Below are 13,145 nucleotides of genomic sequence, written 5' to 3' on the forward strand. Positions count from 1 at the left end.
TTCTGGCCAACAATAAAAATTATTGAGCGTTAGCCATCTGGATTCCAACAAAACTATAGGGTAGAAACTGTATTATGTCATCTGAGAATTGGTCATAATTGATTGACTCGCTGGTTCCTTTTAGAGGGGTAACTACGTTACACAAGTCTGTATGTAGTGTGACTCCTCTTACTGTGGAACATTATATTACATTGCCATAGGTATTCTGCAGCATGGCAGAGACATGGGTTAAAGGGCAGGGATATAGGTAGCAGAACTGCTTGGTCCAGATGTTGCTGTTAATAACATATAGTTGGATTCCTCAGAAACATTAACCTTTTTAATGAAATTTAATATTGACCTCTTGGTAGAGTGCCAAGTATAGTATATACATTTGCATTTACATATATGTATAAGCATTTTTATATGTACATATATGTATGTATGCATATGTATATATAATACGTATATATAGTTAGATGTGTGGCTGCACGAGGTTTATCATTTACTCTAAAATTAACTGACATTTGACAAGACTGCTTGCCATGCAAGTAACAATAGAGAACAAGAAAAATAAAATATTGTACTTATTTAATTTTACTGATTTCTTAAAACTCAGGGCTTTAACATACATCTCGTATATGTATGATACAGTACAGTCATACCCCTACATACGAAAAATCCAGGTTACGAAGGCAAAGACAAAGATTTTTTTGCTTCTGTGTACGAAAATAATTCAGGTTGCGAAAGGGTGTACTGTAAAGTCCAAGATTCGTCCGGGCCGCTGAGAACAATTTTAAAACTTGTGTGCCGCCAACTCGGTTAGACTCTCCCATTGGTTCCTGATGCTAGTTACTGCCATAAGATCCTACTCTCCTATTGGTCAGCATCTATCCCATCATGCATCTACGTAAGGGAGTTCCTCGACCATTTCGTTTCTGCAGCGTTATCGTACACACGAGGAATTCGTTCATTCACGTAGATCTCGTTCGTTAACATTAATTCTTGTTAGTGATTTCGCTTTCGTTGTACTGTAAGTTACTTTATCGTGTTGTGTGTGAACTTAATTACTTATGTTATCAGCCGTGGGTCCCAAGAATGTTGCTGAAGTTCACGGAAAGAGGAGGATGCTTTCTATGGAGATGAAGATGGAGATAATCAAGAAATGTTAATGTTTTCTGCCATTTGTTAATGTGTTTTGTAAAGTTTAGTGCTAATGTTTTCTGCCATTTTTTAATGTTTCGTAAAGTCAAGTGTTCATGTTTTCTGCCGTTTGTCCTCCTCCTCTGTCACCACTTTCGGACATCGCCTCTCGAAAGGTAAGGTTCCACATTTTACTACTTACGTACGTACATGTACGTACAGTATTTCTTGTACCCTGTACACTAATACACTTTATTTACAGGTACAGTAACGGTTAGGTATTGAATGGTCCTAATTTTTGTATTTCATTGTTTATTGGTCAATTTAGCTTAATATCAATTTTCTGTGGGGTTTTGTAGGGCTTGGAACAAATTAGGGAATTTACATGTAAAGTAGTTTTGGATACAAAAAAATCAGGTTACGAAGGCCGCTTCGGAACAGATTGACTTCGTAACCTAAGGCACTACTTCTATTGTATACAGTGTGTATGTATATGTATATATATATATATATTATATATATTATATATTATATATATATATATGATATATAATATATATATATATATATATATATTATATTTATATATATATATATATACATATATAAATACCATGTGTTTGCATGAATTTTTTTTATTCTTGTTTGCACACTGTAAAGGTTATATGCATACTCGAAATGCAACGTTAATTTGTATGGGGATGTCAGTTTTTACCATAGTTTTAAAATCATTACATTATTTTATTTGTTAATTTATAAATTTATCACTATAAATATTTATCTCAAATCAAATTCATTATAGCGCTGAGTAATCCCTTGGATTCCAGTGCTTGACTGCAAACCTAAATCCCATTCCATTCATATGCCACACCCCCAGACGTACAATAGGCTTTGGGTATGCAGATCAGATACTTCTCTGTCCAACTGGTACTTGGGAACTTATACACTCTATTAAGCAGCCACCAACCCCAAGGTTAAGGTATCAAAGGACTAAAGGTATTGTTCCTCTGATAGAATGAGGTGAAAGAAAGTGCACCATAGGCAGGCTGCCTTCCCAAATTATCTGATCACAAAGCCAGAAAAGTGTGGGTGATAATAAATTCACAAAGTGAATCGTCTTCCTTTCTGAACTGCGGTTTCTGTTCTGTGCTCAATGGAGAATTACTAGTTGTGTGATATGGATGATAAAGTTTTTGTAGAGATATCCCATGCTTAACTAGGGTTCATGTTTGTATAGGTGTGCTGATGGCACTGCCACCTGCCAGGTGGGAAAATACTGTGTTTCCCCTGGGCTAAGAACACTTTCTAAGGGATTAGGTACCTGTTTTTGTAGTGCTTACATGCTTATCTTCAGCACTGCAGTATTTTGTAATTTGATTAAAAATTCAACATCTTGAGTGTTCTTTTGATGTTGAGTCATGCCTAAGTTAAAAATATTTCTTAGTTTTACCAGACCACTGAGCTGATTAACAGCTCTCCTAGGGCTGCCCCGAAGGATTAGATATGTTTACGTAGCTAGTAACCAATTAGTTACCTAGCAACAGGACCTACAGCTTATTGTGGGATCCGAAGCACATTATATCGAGAAATGAATTTCTATCACTAGAAATAAATTCCTCTGGTTCCACGTTGGCCAGGCCGAGAATAGAACTACTGACCACCAGAGTCATGCCTATAAAAGGGATTTTGGCATAGGAAAAATCTATTTCTGGGCGAAGGGCCCGTGTCGCCCAGTGAAATAGGTTCCTTTAGCACTATTTCTAAGGTAAAATATTGTTATAATACTATAATACGAGAGAACCGCTAAATCGGAAATGCCAGAATATTCTGGCTCGTTCACCTTTATAAAAGGCGTCTGTATGGTTTCTGGGGCGAGGGAGCGACACGGCCAAGCCCAGAAATGAGCATTTTTTGTATTTCTTGCTTTTTAGTATATTGCAGTAATGTGAAAATGTTGTTAATTTAAAAATGGCTTGCTGTGACAAAACAGGATAATTAAAGTGAAAGCAAATTTACAAGTTTTATATGTATCATTAAGGTATGAATAATTAACTGAGTTTCTGCTTGGGGACTAAAAGTATCGTAGGCTACACTAATTGCAGTAGAATTCCAATAATGGTAGCGATCAATTATAATCCTATAGAAATGTGTGCTCTTCGTATATGTAACTACATTAAGAAAGCAATTTTAATTTTTTTCCAGATTGATGCAACATCTGAGGTATTGCAGTTGGCATTTTCTTTGGTGGTAGTTTATATAATTCACCAAGATGTCTGTTAGAAGTGGACGCGTTGTTAAGACTGTTCGTACCCTCACAAGACCAGCATTAGAAGCCCCTTGTTCATATTCTAGCTATAATTGCTCTCTGGTAAGTATATTAGTGTGATGTTTCCTTGAAATTTTAGTGAAAAAAAATTAATACGTACATGTAATCGGGTGTTGCAAGATGTGGTACACATATACGTATTGCTTTGTTAGCAAAATTACATTGGAATACACAATGGTTTCATTGCATATTTTCCTGTTTTTGGCATTTTCTTTGTCTAAAGTAGCTTATCCAGATGAAAAGTTTTGAAATTTAACCCATTGGTAGCCTTTGTGGTAGGAGAAATGAAAACTTTTTTGACTTACTATTGGGAGTGTCCAAAACTTGTCTGTGGTAAAACACATTGCGCAGGCTAACTGCTTAAGAGGCTAGTTTTTTTATCGTTGTACTGATTTTTCTTTGAGAATTATGGTTTTGGTCTCATTTTAAAGCCAAATGTTCTGACAAATGAATTTCATGTTTACAAGCATAAAGTGATCTCTCATTTAACTGCACTTCAATCATCTTCACCATGTCCATGATCACACTTTTTTAAATCATGTTCTCTGGTATGTCTTTAAAGTGAAATGATTTCACAGGAATGAGATTACATGATGTTCAGTTCCATCCCCACCAGAGGGTTGTGGAGGGATTATGAGTGCAAATTTACAAGCCGTTTTGGGTGGGTTATGGTAAAGAATAAGGTGAGCAGGGAGTGTCTTGACACCAGTTCTAGGACTGTGGTGAAATTGAAAAGCAAAGGTAGTGTTTCTTTGACTTAAGTTTATATCCACCGTTAATGAACCGACACATCTTGAAGGTAGACCAAAGGTATGGCCAAAAATGTTGATGCCTTTAAAAAACTATGAAGATTCTCTACCAGTTGAGAACAATACTCTTAAGATTCTTTCCTGCTTGAGAATGACATATATGCTGACAGCTAGAAACACTATGGATAAACACGCCATGCCTAACTATCGCCTAAAAATGGTGTATATGCCGACAGCCTGAAACTACAGATAATCATGCCATGTTTATCTTTCACCTGTATGTACCAAAATAGAACTTTTACTATATTCAGAACTACATTGGACCACTGTATTCGCGGGAATGTGTTCTAGCAAATAACTAGAATTGCAAATACTTAAAACCTCTTTAAAAATGCTAAGAACTGCCTATGTTGTTAACTCAACCTCAAGAAAAACATCAAAAATGGTTTATCTAGTTTTTTTAATAGTTTCATCAAAAAAGTGTTCTTAATTATGAAATTAATATGAAAATACAGTAATTTGTGGATATTTCTCATATAAAAAATACACGAATAATGGGTAGATATGGTACATAGAGAAATCCGTGGATTCGTAAGTCTGTGAATCTCAAGAACATGAATACGAGGGGTCCACTACGGTGAACCCCCAGTATTCACCAACTCCGGATTCGCGGAATCGCGTATTCGGGGATTTCTCTCACAAACACATACCTCTGTTATTCACAGAAAATTCGCCTATTCACAGTATTATTGTATGAGATTCCCCCCCACAAAATAGGCAGTTTTAACCATTTTTTTTTTAGGGGTTTAAACTATTCGTGGGTTCTAGTTATTCGCGGGAGGGTCTGGTACCTATCCCCCATGAATACAGTGGAAACTGTATTGCCTTTCTCCTTATCCAGATTGTATACATTGGTCAGTTCTTAAGACATATCAGCCTTGAAGAAAAGAGAAGAAGAAGAATTGAAAAGGCCTTGTATTATTATTATTATTTTATTATTATTACGTATTATTCTTTGGATGATGAATCTTATGAAACAAGTCCACAGGGGCTGTTGACTTGAAATTCAAGCTTCCAAAGTATATGGTGTTCATTTGAAAGGAGTAACAAGGTAATAGGAAAACTACAAAGAGATCGGATGTTAGAAAAGAAAAATAGATGGACAAGTTAATAAACGAGTAAATTATTAAAATACTAGGAAAGTAGTTTTAGGTAGCAATGCATTGCATCTTTGCTTGAGCTATTAGGTTCTGATTGCACAAGGTCTTCAGGGAGACTGTTCCACAGTTCAATGGTGTTAGGAATAGTAAACGGCCCTCTGAAACTGAGAAGTTCAGCAGCAAAGCACATTCACTGCCCGTTGGTGCTGCTGTTCAGCATATACCTTAATAAATATTGACAAATAAGAGGCCATCCATTGATGGTCCAAATCATAACTGCTGATGTTAGGAAATAAAAACTTACCAACACAAGGCACTCTTTATTAGAGAGATGAATCCTTGGCAGAAGCTGACAGCATTCTAGTAAAGGAAGGATAAATTACCTTAGACAGATTGTACTGATTTTATAACTGTTACAGATATATGAGGCTTTACATAATAACCTAACTTCCATGCAGCATCTGCAGGAAATTTCCAGCAAAGTTTAGATATTCATTTCAGCATTTATTTGTGTTACAACTTTTTAGCACATTACAATAAAGTATACTAATATCCTACAAGATAATGCCATGAACAGACAGGATTGTCATGAACAGTATATTTACAGTGAGATGAAAATATTACAATGACTTTTAATGGTTACAGTATGTATGTGCCATAGACAAGTTTTCACAACCCTCTCCACATCTAGACAAGTTTTCACAACCCTCTCCCCATCTCAGATGGTTAACTGTCAGTTTATTCAACTCCTTCCTGCTTCAATTGTTACTCACTATTGATATGTCTATTATTCTAACGGTATGACCTATGATTTTACAGTATTGTAATAGTATAAATTATTCTAGTAATTTTCCAAATTTAATTTCATTCTCAAACATCATATTGTAATTGTTTATTTTTAAGATTATCTTGACTACCTTAAGTGAGCCTTACAAGTCCAATATATTTTTACAGATATGGTCTATGATTAAAAACCATGGTGAATAAAATCGAATAGTCATTTCTGATGGAGTGCCTTGTTATTGATGTTTAATTTTTTGTAACTACATACATTTCTTCTAGACAAGGTTAGAGGGATTTGAGTACTGCAGTAGACACATACTTGAATAAGAAGGGAGCACCATTTCGTCAATGTAATTACATCTTCACTAGCACGGGCAAAAGATGTTTTCGTGCTGCTCCTACAAATGATAGAAAAGAAAGGTATGTTATCTAAAGATTCATGCTTTATAGAGACAATTCAAATATTTAAACTACGGATTCATCAAATTTTGTCAATGAAAGAAATTATTGAAGGAGACTGCTTTGCTTTATAGGGTAAATAATTTACTGTATTGCAGTTTTATTGAAAAATTCAAATATGTTACTATTATAGGTAAGGAGATTTTTCCTGGACATGTTTTGTGTGCATTTTGAAAAATTAATTGTTTGCTAATTTAACTGCTCACTTAACTTGAAAATTCAGCAGGTATTGCCCAGAACATTCCCGTAAGTCTTTGGTTATCAAGCAGAGGTCTGCAAGAAAGATGTGTCCACGTGAAACTCCAGAGAGGTTGCTTACTCAGTTAAGTCACCATCAGATGGATGTGCATACAGCAGGACAAAATGGTAAGCATTTCTGTGTTCTTAATGTTCAAGTAGTGTTTTAGTCTTGATTTTTTAGATTAAGGTATGTGGGCAGACAGAGAAAGCACAAAGGGATAAAATTATATAAGAATGGAGAAAGGATTAATGAGGTTGACTCTGAAATACTTAGGAACACTGATATCCAATACATCCAATACAGGTTCTTGGATAACTTACACAACTCTTGGGAGAATATTAGATGAGGGCATGGGAAGAGTTGGATGACAGAAACTTAATTTGGATGAGAACTGTGAGAAGGGAGTCTGGAGATGGGAGTTAGACGGCTGGTAGAAAAGGAGGAGCTGTGTAGGGAAGATAACAAAACACAAAGACTTGAGCGGCAGAAAGGTCCTTGGCATTTTGGCATTGGATGTGATGTTGGTGATAAAACTGTGTAAAAGTGGTATATGAAATATATTTTAAGTGACAAAAGTTTACCAAGACCATCATGTTGCATTTTTCGTGAAAGCAGGACAGCATGTGAGGAAGAAACCCAAGGCCAAAGGAAAAAAGTAAAATGCCATAATTAGTCACTGCCAAGTCATAAGAATTGCAGGTATAGGGTTGAAGATATGGTTATTAATTTGCGAAGAGGCAATGACCCCAGCAGGTTAATATGATTGAGAAGAATGGTAGAAGAAAGTTTGTAAATCATTTTCATGAAATTTAGAGATTGGTGTGAATATATGAAAAATTTAGTTACTTGAACAGCCATAAATGATGGTCTACAATTTCATAAATTACGGTTGAAATCACTACATCCCTTCTTGTAATTTTACTTGCAGCTTGAACATTTCAGTCCAAGTTTATACACAATGTTAATCATTTTAGTATGGTTTTGTATGAAACTTAAGCATTTTAGCATATGTTGCATCTTATGGATAGAAAAATAGGTTGGAATTAGTTCACTAATATCCAGTTTTGATACATCCTGGGAAATAAACATAATAGTTCTAAATGATAAAAAATTACCTTTCAAAAGTCATTGAAGTTTCTATCAGCATCTATTTGGGGATTCAATGATAACTTTGTGTTATGATTTTCCCAACATATATTTTGTTGTATATATTAAGCAGATGGATTTTTGAGTCCATTATAATTACAGTATTCAGTACTTTAATGTCAAGGAATTAAATTTGTTCATTTTGTATTCTCCTCCTCCAGCCATCCCTGATCCAGCAAGTGTACCAGGAATGGCATCTGTTGCCTTAGAGTATGCTAGTGATACTGACAGTGACAGTGAGATGGGCGCCTTACCAAATGACACATCTAGCACGCCGAGAAGCTGATAGCGAGCTGGACTCTGCTGATTCTGATGCTGATCCCTTGGAGCATGCTCAAGTATTCACTACTGAAGAAATTACTCGCATTTATCTGGAAAAATTGCAGAAGTTAAAGGTGAATATGTGTTACATCATTTTTTGTAGTTTTCTAAGCTCTCCACAGAGTATGTTCTGCCTAATACCATTATCTCTCTCTCTCTCTCTCTCTCTTTTCCATTTATCCTTTTCTTATCATACAGTTACACATGATTTTGCTTATAAAAGTGTCTGTCATAAATTTAGATTAGTACTTAACTGTAATCTTCCACAAATATAGATGAAGTTATTTTACTCATTTTCTCATTCGTTTCTTCATTCATCAGTGAAAAGAAAAAAGTAATTGCATATTATACCAAGAGTGACGATTAATCAAATTTTCTTAGCTGTGTGTATTTTCAAGGAATTGAAATTCATAAATCAATACATACAATAGACTATCTTCAGGAGTAGTGTGACAGCATGAATACACCTACCTGTCTCACTGCTGAGGTATTTTTTACCTTGAACAATGTTTCAGGGTGACAAGGCTAAAAGAGAAAACAACACAAATTTAAAAATTTGCTTTGTTTTTTCTTTTACCCTTGATGATGTAACTGTGTTATGAAATGAGTCTGCAATAAATGTATCACCTGATATGACCAGCTATTTCCTTATTACCCCATCCTTCCATATACTGTGGCCCCCTTGCGCCACTGTATTGACACACACACACCACACACACACACACACACACACCAGTTAAATGCTCGTAATTAGAAACGAACGATGTGGATGTTCATATATCCCTTAATATACTGTAAAATATTTAGTATTAGTGTATACCATTGGACCATTGTAGCTTCATTCTACAAACAAATTTAGGAGCTAGCAGGGATAGAGGCTATCCCTGAGGTGAACGGCACCAGTCTTAAACATAAGAGTCTATCCCATAATTAGATAATGGAAAGAAAGAAAGAATGAAATCTCATTAGGAGAGCTGTTAATCAGCTCAGTGGTCTGCTTAACTAACTTAACTGGAAAGCACTGTGAAACTCATTTAGTTTGAATTTAGATGGTCCAGTACAGTCATTTTCCCGGGTATATGGGGGGGGGGGGGGTTCCGTTCCCGGCAGGGCGCTGTAAGCCAAAAATAGCCTTAGCCCAAACCCAAATCATCCATAATTATAATGGGAATAAATAGCAACAGTGCTGTAAGCCCTGTAAAGCAGGTTAACAGAACCATGAACCTAGCGCTTTAAGTCCAGAATGGCTCAACTTGAACCTGATCTAACCCCGGGGACTGCCTTGTAGTGGAATTGGAAAAATGGTGTTCTGTTGATTGGCTTCAACTGTCCTAGTAATAGTAATTATAATTACAGAACAAATTTGCTGTGTATTCAGATTGCTGGTTCTGCTAATGTTTTTTGGATTAATCTAATTTGTACTGTATATATTTTCATATTTTAATTTAACATTTCAGTCTTTGTATGTGGGGGAATATAAGAGGCTTGCTCATATTTTACGAGAAGGCAGGAGAAAATACGTTCAGGCTGTTCGTACAGAAAAGGAGTCAATGTGTAAGTGTATTTGAACTATAATTTTCCATTGTTTGCATTGTATATTTTTAATTAATAGTGAGAGTATATATTATAAATGCTGATTATGAAAAAATATGAAAACCTATTGCTCTTAAAATGAATCTCATGACCATATCTTCTCTAGTAATGACTTTTTATATGCCTGCAGATTTTTTGGTCTATATATTTTATAAAGGATTTTCATTATAAGTAAATAACCCAGGTAATGCGCGTACATTCAGCAACACAAGTGAAGATACAGTTATCTTAAATCTTCGGACACCTATTGTTGAATAATGGCACACCTGGACACTAGAAAGATGTCGGAGCTTCCAAGTCATTGTGTTTGTTGCTTGTTAGATTTCCAATTAAATTTAAACCATAAAGAAACTGCAGAAGTTCTATAATCATTGATACTTGAATAGAGTAATAGCCTCTATATTATTCATTACTGTTGTTTTAGTTATGTCAGTTCAGAGTAGAGTATCAATCATCCCTCTTTAAAACCTACTATGAAACCTTATTTGTAACTAATGTTTTGATACAAAGTAAAAAAAAAAAATTCATGTGTAATTGTAAACATGATCTTAAATAATGAGAAAATTTGTTAAGATTTGGGCAATACCCAAGGGAAATCATGTGGAACAGCACAGGAATGATTGCAATACATATTATGATAGAATTAAGAGAGCAGTCAGTTTTTGTGTAAGGCATCGGCCGTATATTTCCGCATAAAAGGTGAGGTAAAAAAATTTTGGCAAATTTTCATGAATTTATCTGATATTTGTATTATAGGACGTCTTCTAAATTACAAAACTGAATTTTTTGGATGAAAGTGATTATTTGCAAAAAATTAAACAGTACAACTATATTTATAATAATGGTAACTTTGATAAAGGTTGTTTTGCTTGTATCGATTTACAGTACGATATTACTAATTATTGTTACTGTATTACAGAATATAAACATGTACATCATTTGAGTTTAACCCTTTAACGCCAATTGGACATATTAAACGTCGACAAAAATTGTCTGTCGGGTGCCGAACCGACGTATGGTACGTCAACGAAAATAAGTTTTTATAAAATTTTGTGGAAAAATAGTTATAGGCTTACTAGGCAAAAACTTTTGAATCTTGCACCTTGGGGGATGCTGGGAGCTCACGGATCAAGCTGTTGTTTTGTTTACAATCGTTACCCAGGTGCGCAAGCGCAAATTTCTTTCTTCTCGCACTAAAAAGCATCAGCCACACATCTCAGAAATTATTTTGTCGCTGTCATCAATTTTTGCACCATTTTATATTAGCCGTTACAGAGAGTATTATATATGAAAATGTGTGCAATTTCATGTAGAATACAACGAAAAACAACTCATGGTTGTAGCTTTTATCAGTTTTGAAATATTTTCATATAAATAACGATAAGTGCCAAAATTTCAACCTTCGGTCAAATTTGACTCTACTGAAATGGTCGAAAAATGCAATTGTAAGCTAAAACTCTTATATTCTAGTAATATTCAATCATTTACCTTCATTTAGCAACAAATTGGAAGCCTCTAACACAATATTTTGATTTATGGTGAATTTATGAAAAAAGCTTTTTCCTTACGTCCGCGCAGTAACTTCTCAGAGAAAATCATAAATTTTTTGTCCGATTGTCATAATGATTGCACCATTTTAAATTAACCGTTACATAAAGTTTTATATATGGAAATGTGCGAAATTTCATCTAGAATAAATCAAAATTTTTTTGTCCATTGTCGTAATGTTTGCACCATTTTAGATTAGCCATTACATAAAGTGTTATATATGAAAATGTGCGCAATTTCATGTAGAATACAACTAAAAACAACTTATGGTTGTAGCTTTTATCAGTTTTTTGAAATATTTTCATATAAATAACGGTAAGTGCCAAAATTTCAACCTTCGTCAACTTTGACTCGACCGAAATGGTAAAAAAACGCAATTGTAAGCTACAACACTTAGTCTAGTAATATTCAATCAATTCAATCAACAAACAGGAAGTCTCTAGCACAATATTTCGATTTATGTTGAATTTTTGAAAACTACTTTTTTTTACGTACGCGCGTTACAAATTCATGCATCATATTGCGATAATATTTTCTGTGTTGCTTCGATTGTTTTACAATTTTTATACACCAAAATCATCGCAATTTAGTGTACAATACAACGAAAAAATAGTTAACTCATTAGCTGTAACCATTTTGCTAACAGCCTGATTTGTATACAATTATATATGAAAATTTTTTTAGCGCTGTCATATATTCCAATATTTATATATGATAATTATATTTTTTTCATTTCTTATGGTTGCATGCTAAACTGCAGGCAATGACAAAAAAAGAAGCCAAAAGTGAACTCTTAATCTTGAAAATTAAGCGTGGTGTGATTTAAAAAAAAAAAAACTTTTTTTTCCACTTCGGCGCTCACTCACGAACGCCGCCGGCATATGGGAGACACTTTCAGAAATACCGGCTCGCCGTTTAAGGGTTAATATAGTGTCTACATTCTCAAAATCTCGGCTGAACAAATCCATCTGAAAAGTTCCAGTTATTTGGACATATACGATGTTATTAAGTATTGGAACATTTTTGTTTTGCAGATTTAACTTACAAGAGTATTTTGCATTGGATTTTCCATATTCTAGAGTAAATTTAATGAGAGGTGTTTTCATTAAAAAAAAATGATAAATTCAATTAATAAAATGTAATGGAAGCTATATCTTCATTTGTGTTGCTGAGTGTACATAATGTTTTACTCTAGGGAGTAAAGTGTCCATCACTGTATTGGGCAGATTAGTATAATATGATTATTATTTCAGGTAGCATTCATTCGCAGCCAAAACCGACACCTGAAGAAAGAATGGCTTATGAACAGCTGAAGGCAATGGCACGTTACCAGAAGCACATAGGCACACACTCTCTCTTGTATAGACAGCAAATGGAAAGACGACTACAGGTCAGTTTTTATGCTTTTGGCCTGGTAAACATATATTCGAATGTATGTAATTGTTAACACATTTTATGTAGGTTTTGGAAAGTATTGAATGTCCAAGATTTAGGTGTACAGATAGGCATCGACTGACATTAGGTGTAACTTACGATAATCTGCATTTACGACAGTAGCAAAAGAAAATAATTACGAAAGTAAGAAAACTAAGAAAAATTATACAAATTTATTGAACAATAGCAGGCAGGAAAGCAAGAATGTGAAAAGGCAAATTTACTGAATTCTTAGTAAAACATTAATCTAATCATTATTGTAA

The 13,145-nt window shown here is 34.5% G+C and overlaps 1 pseudogene; it reads left to right on the plus strand.

Moving 5' to 3' along the window:
- Nucleotides 1-13,145, plus strand: part of LOC135219842 (KAT8 regulatory NSL complex subunit 2-like) — a 70,303-nt pseudogene that overhangs the window by 18,246 nt on the left and 38,912 nt on the right.

This window comes from Macrobrachium nipponense, chromosome 1, assembly GCF_015104395.2.
Source record: "Macrobrachium nipponense isolate FS-2020 chromosome 1, ASM1510439v2, whole genome shotgun sequence".
NCBI lineage: Eukaryota > Metazoa > Arthropoda > Malacostraca > Decapoda > Palaemonidae > Macrobrachium > Macrobrachium nipponense.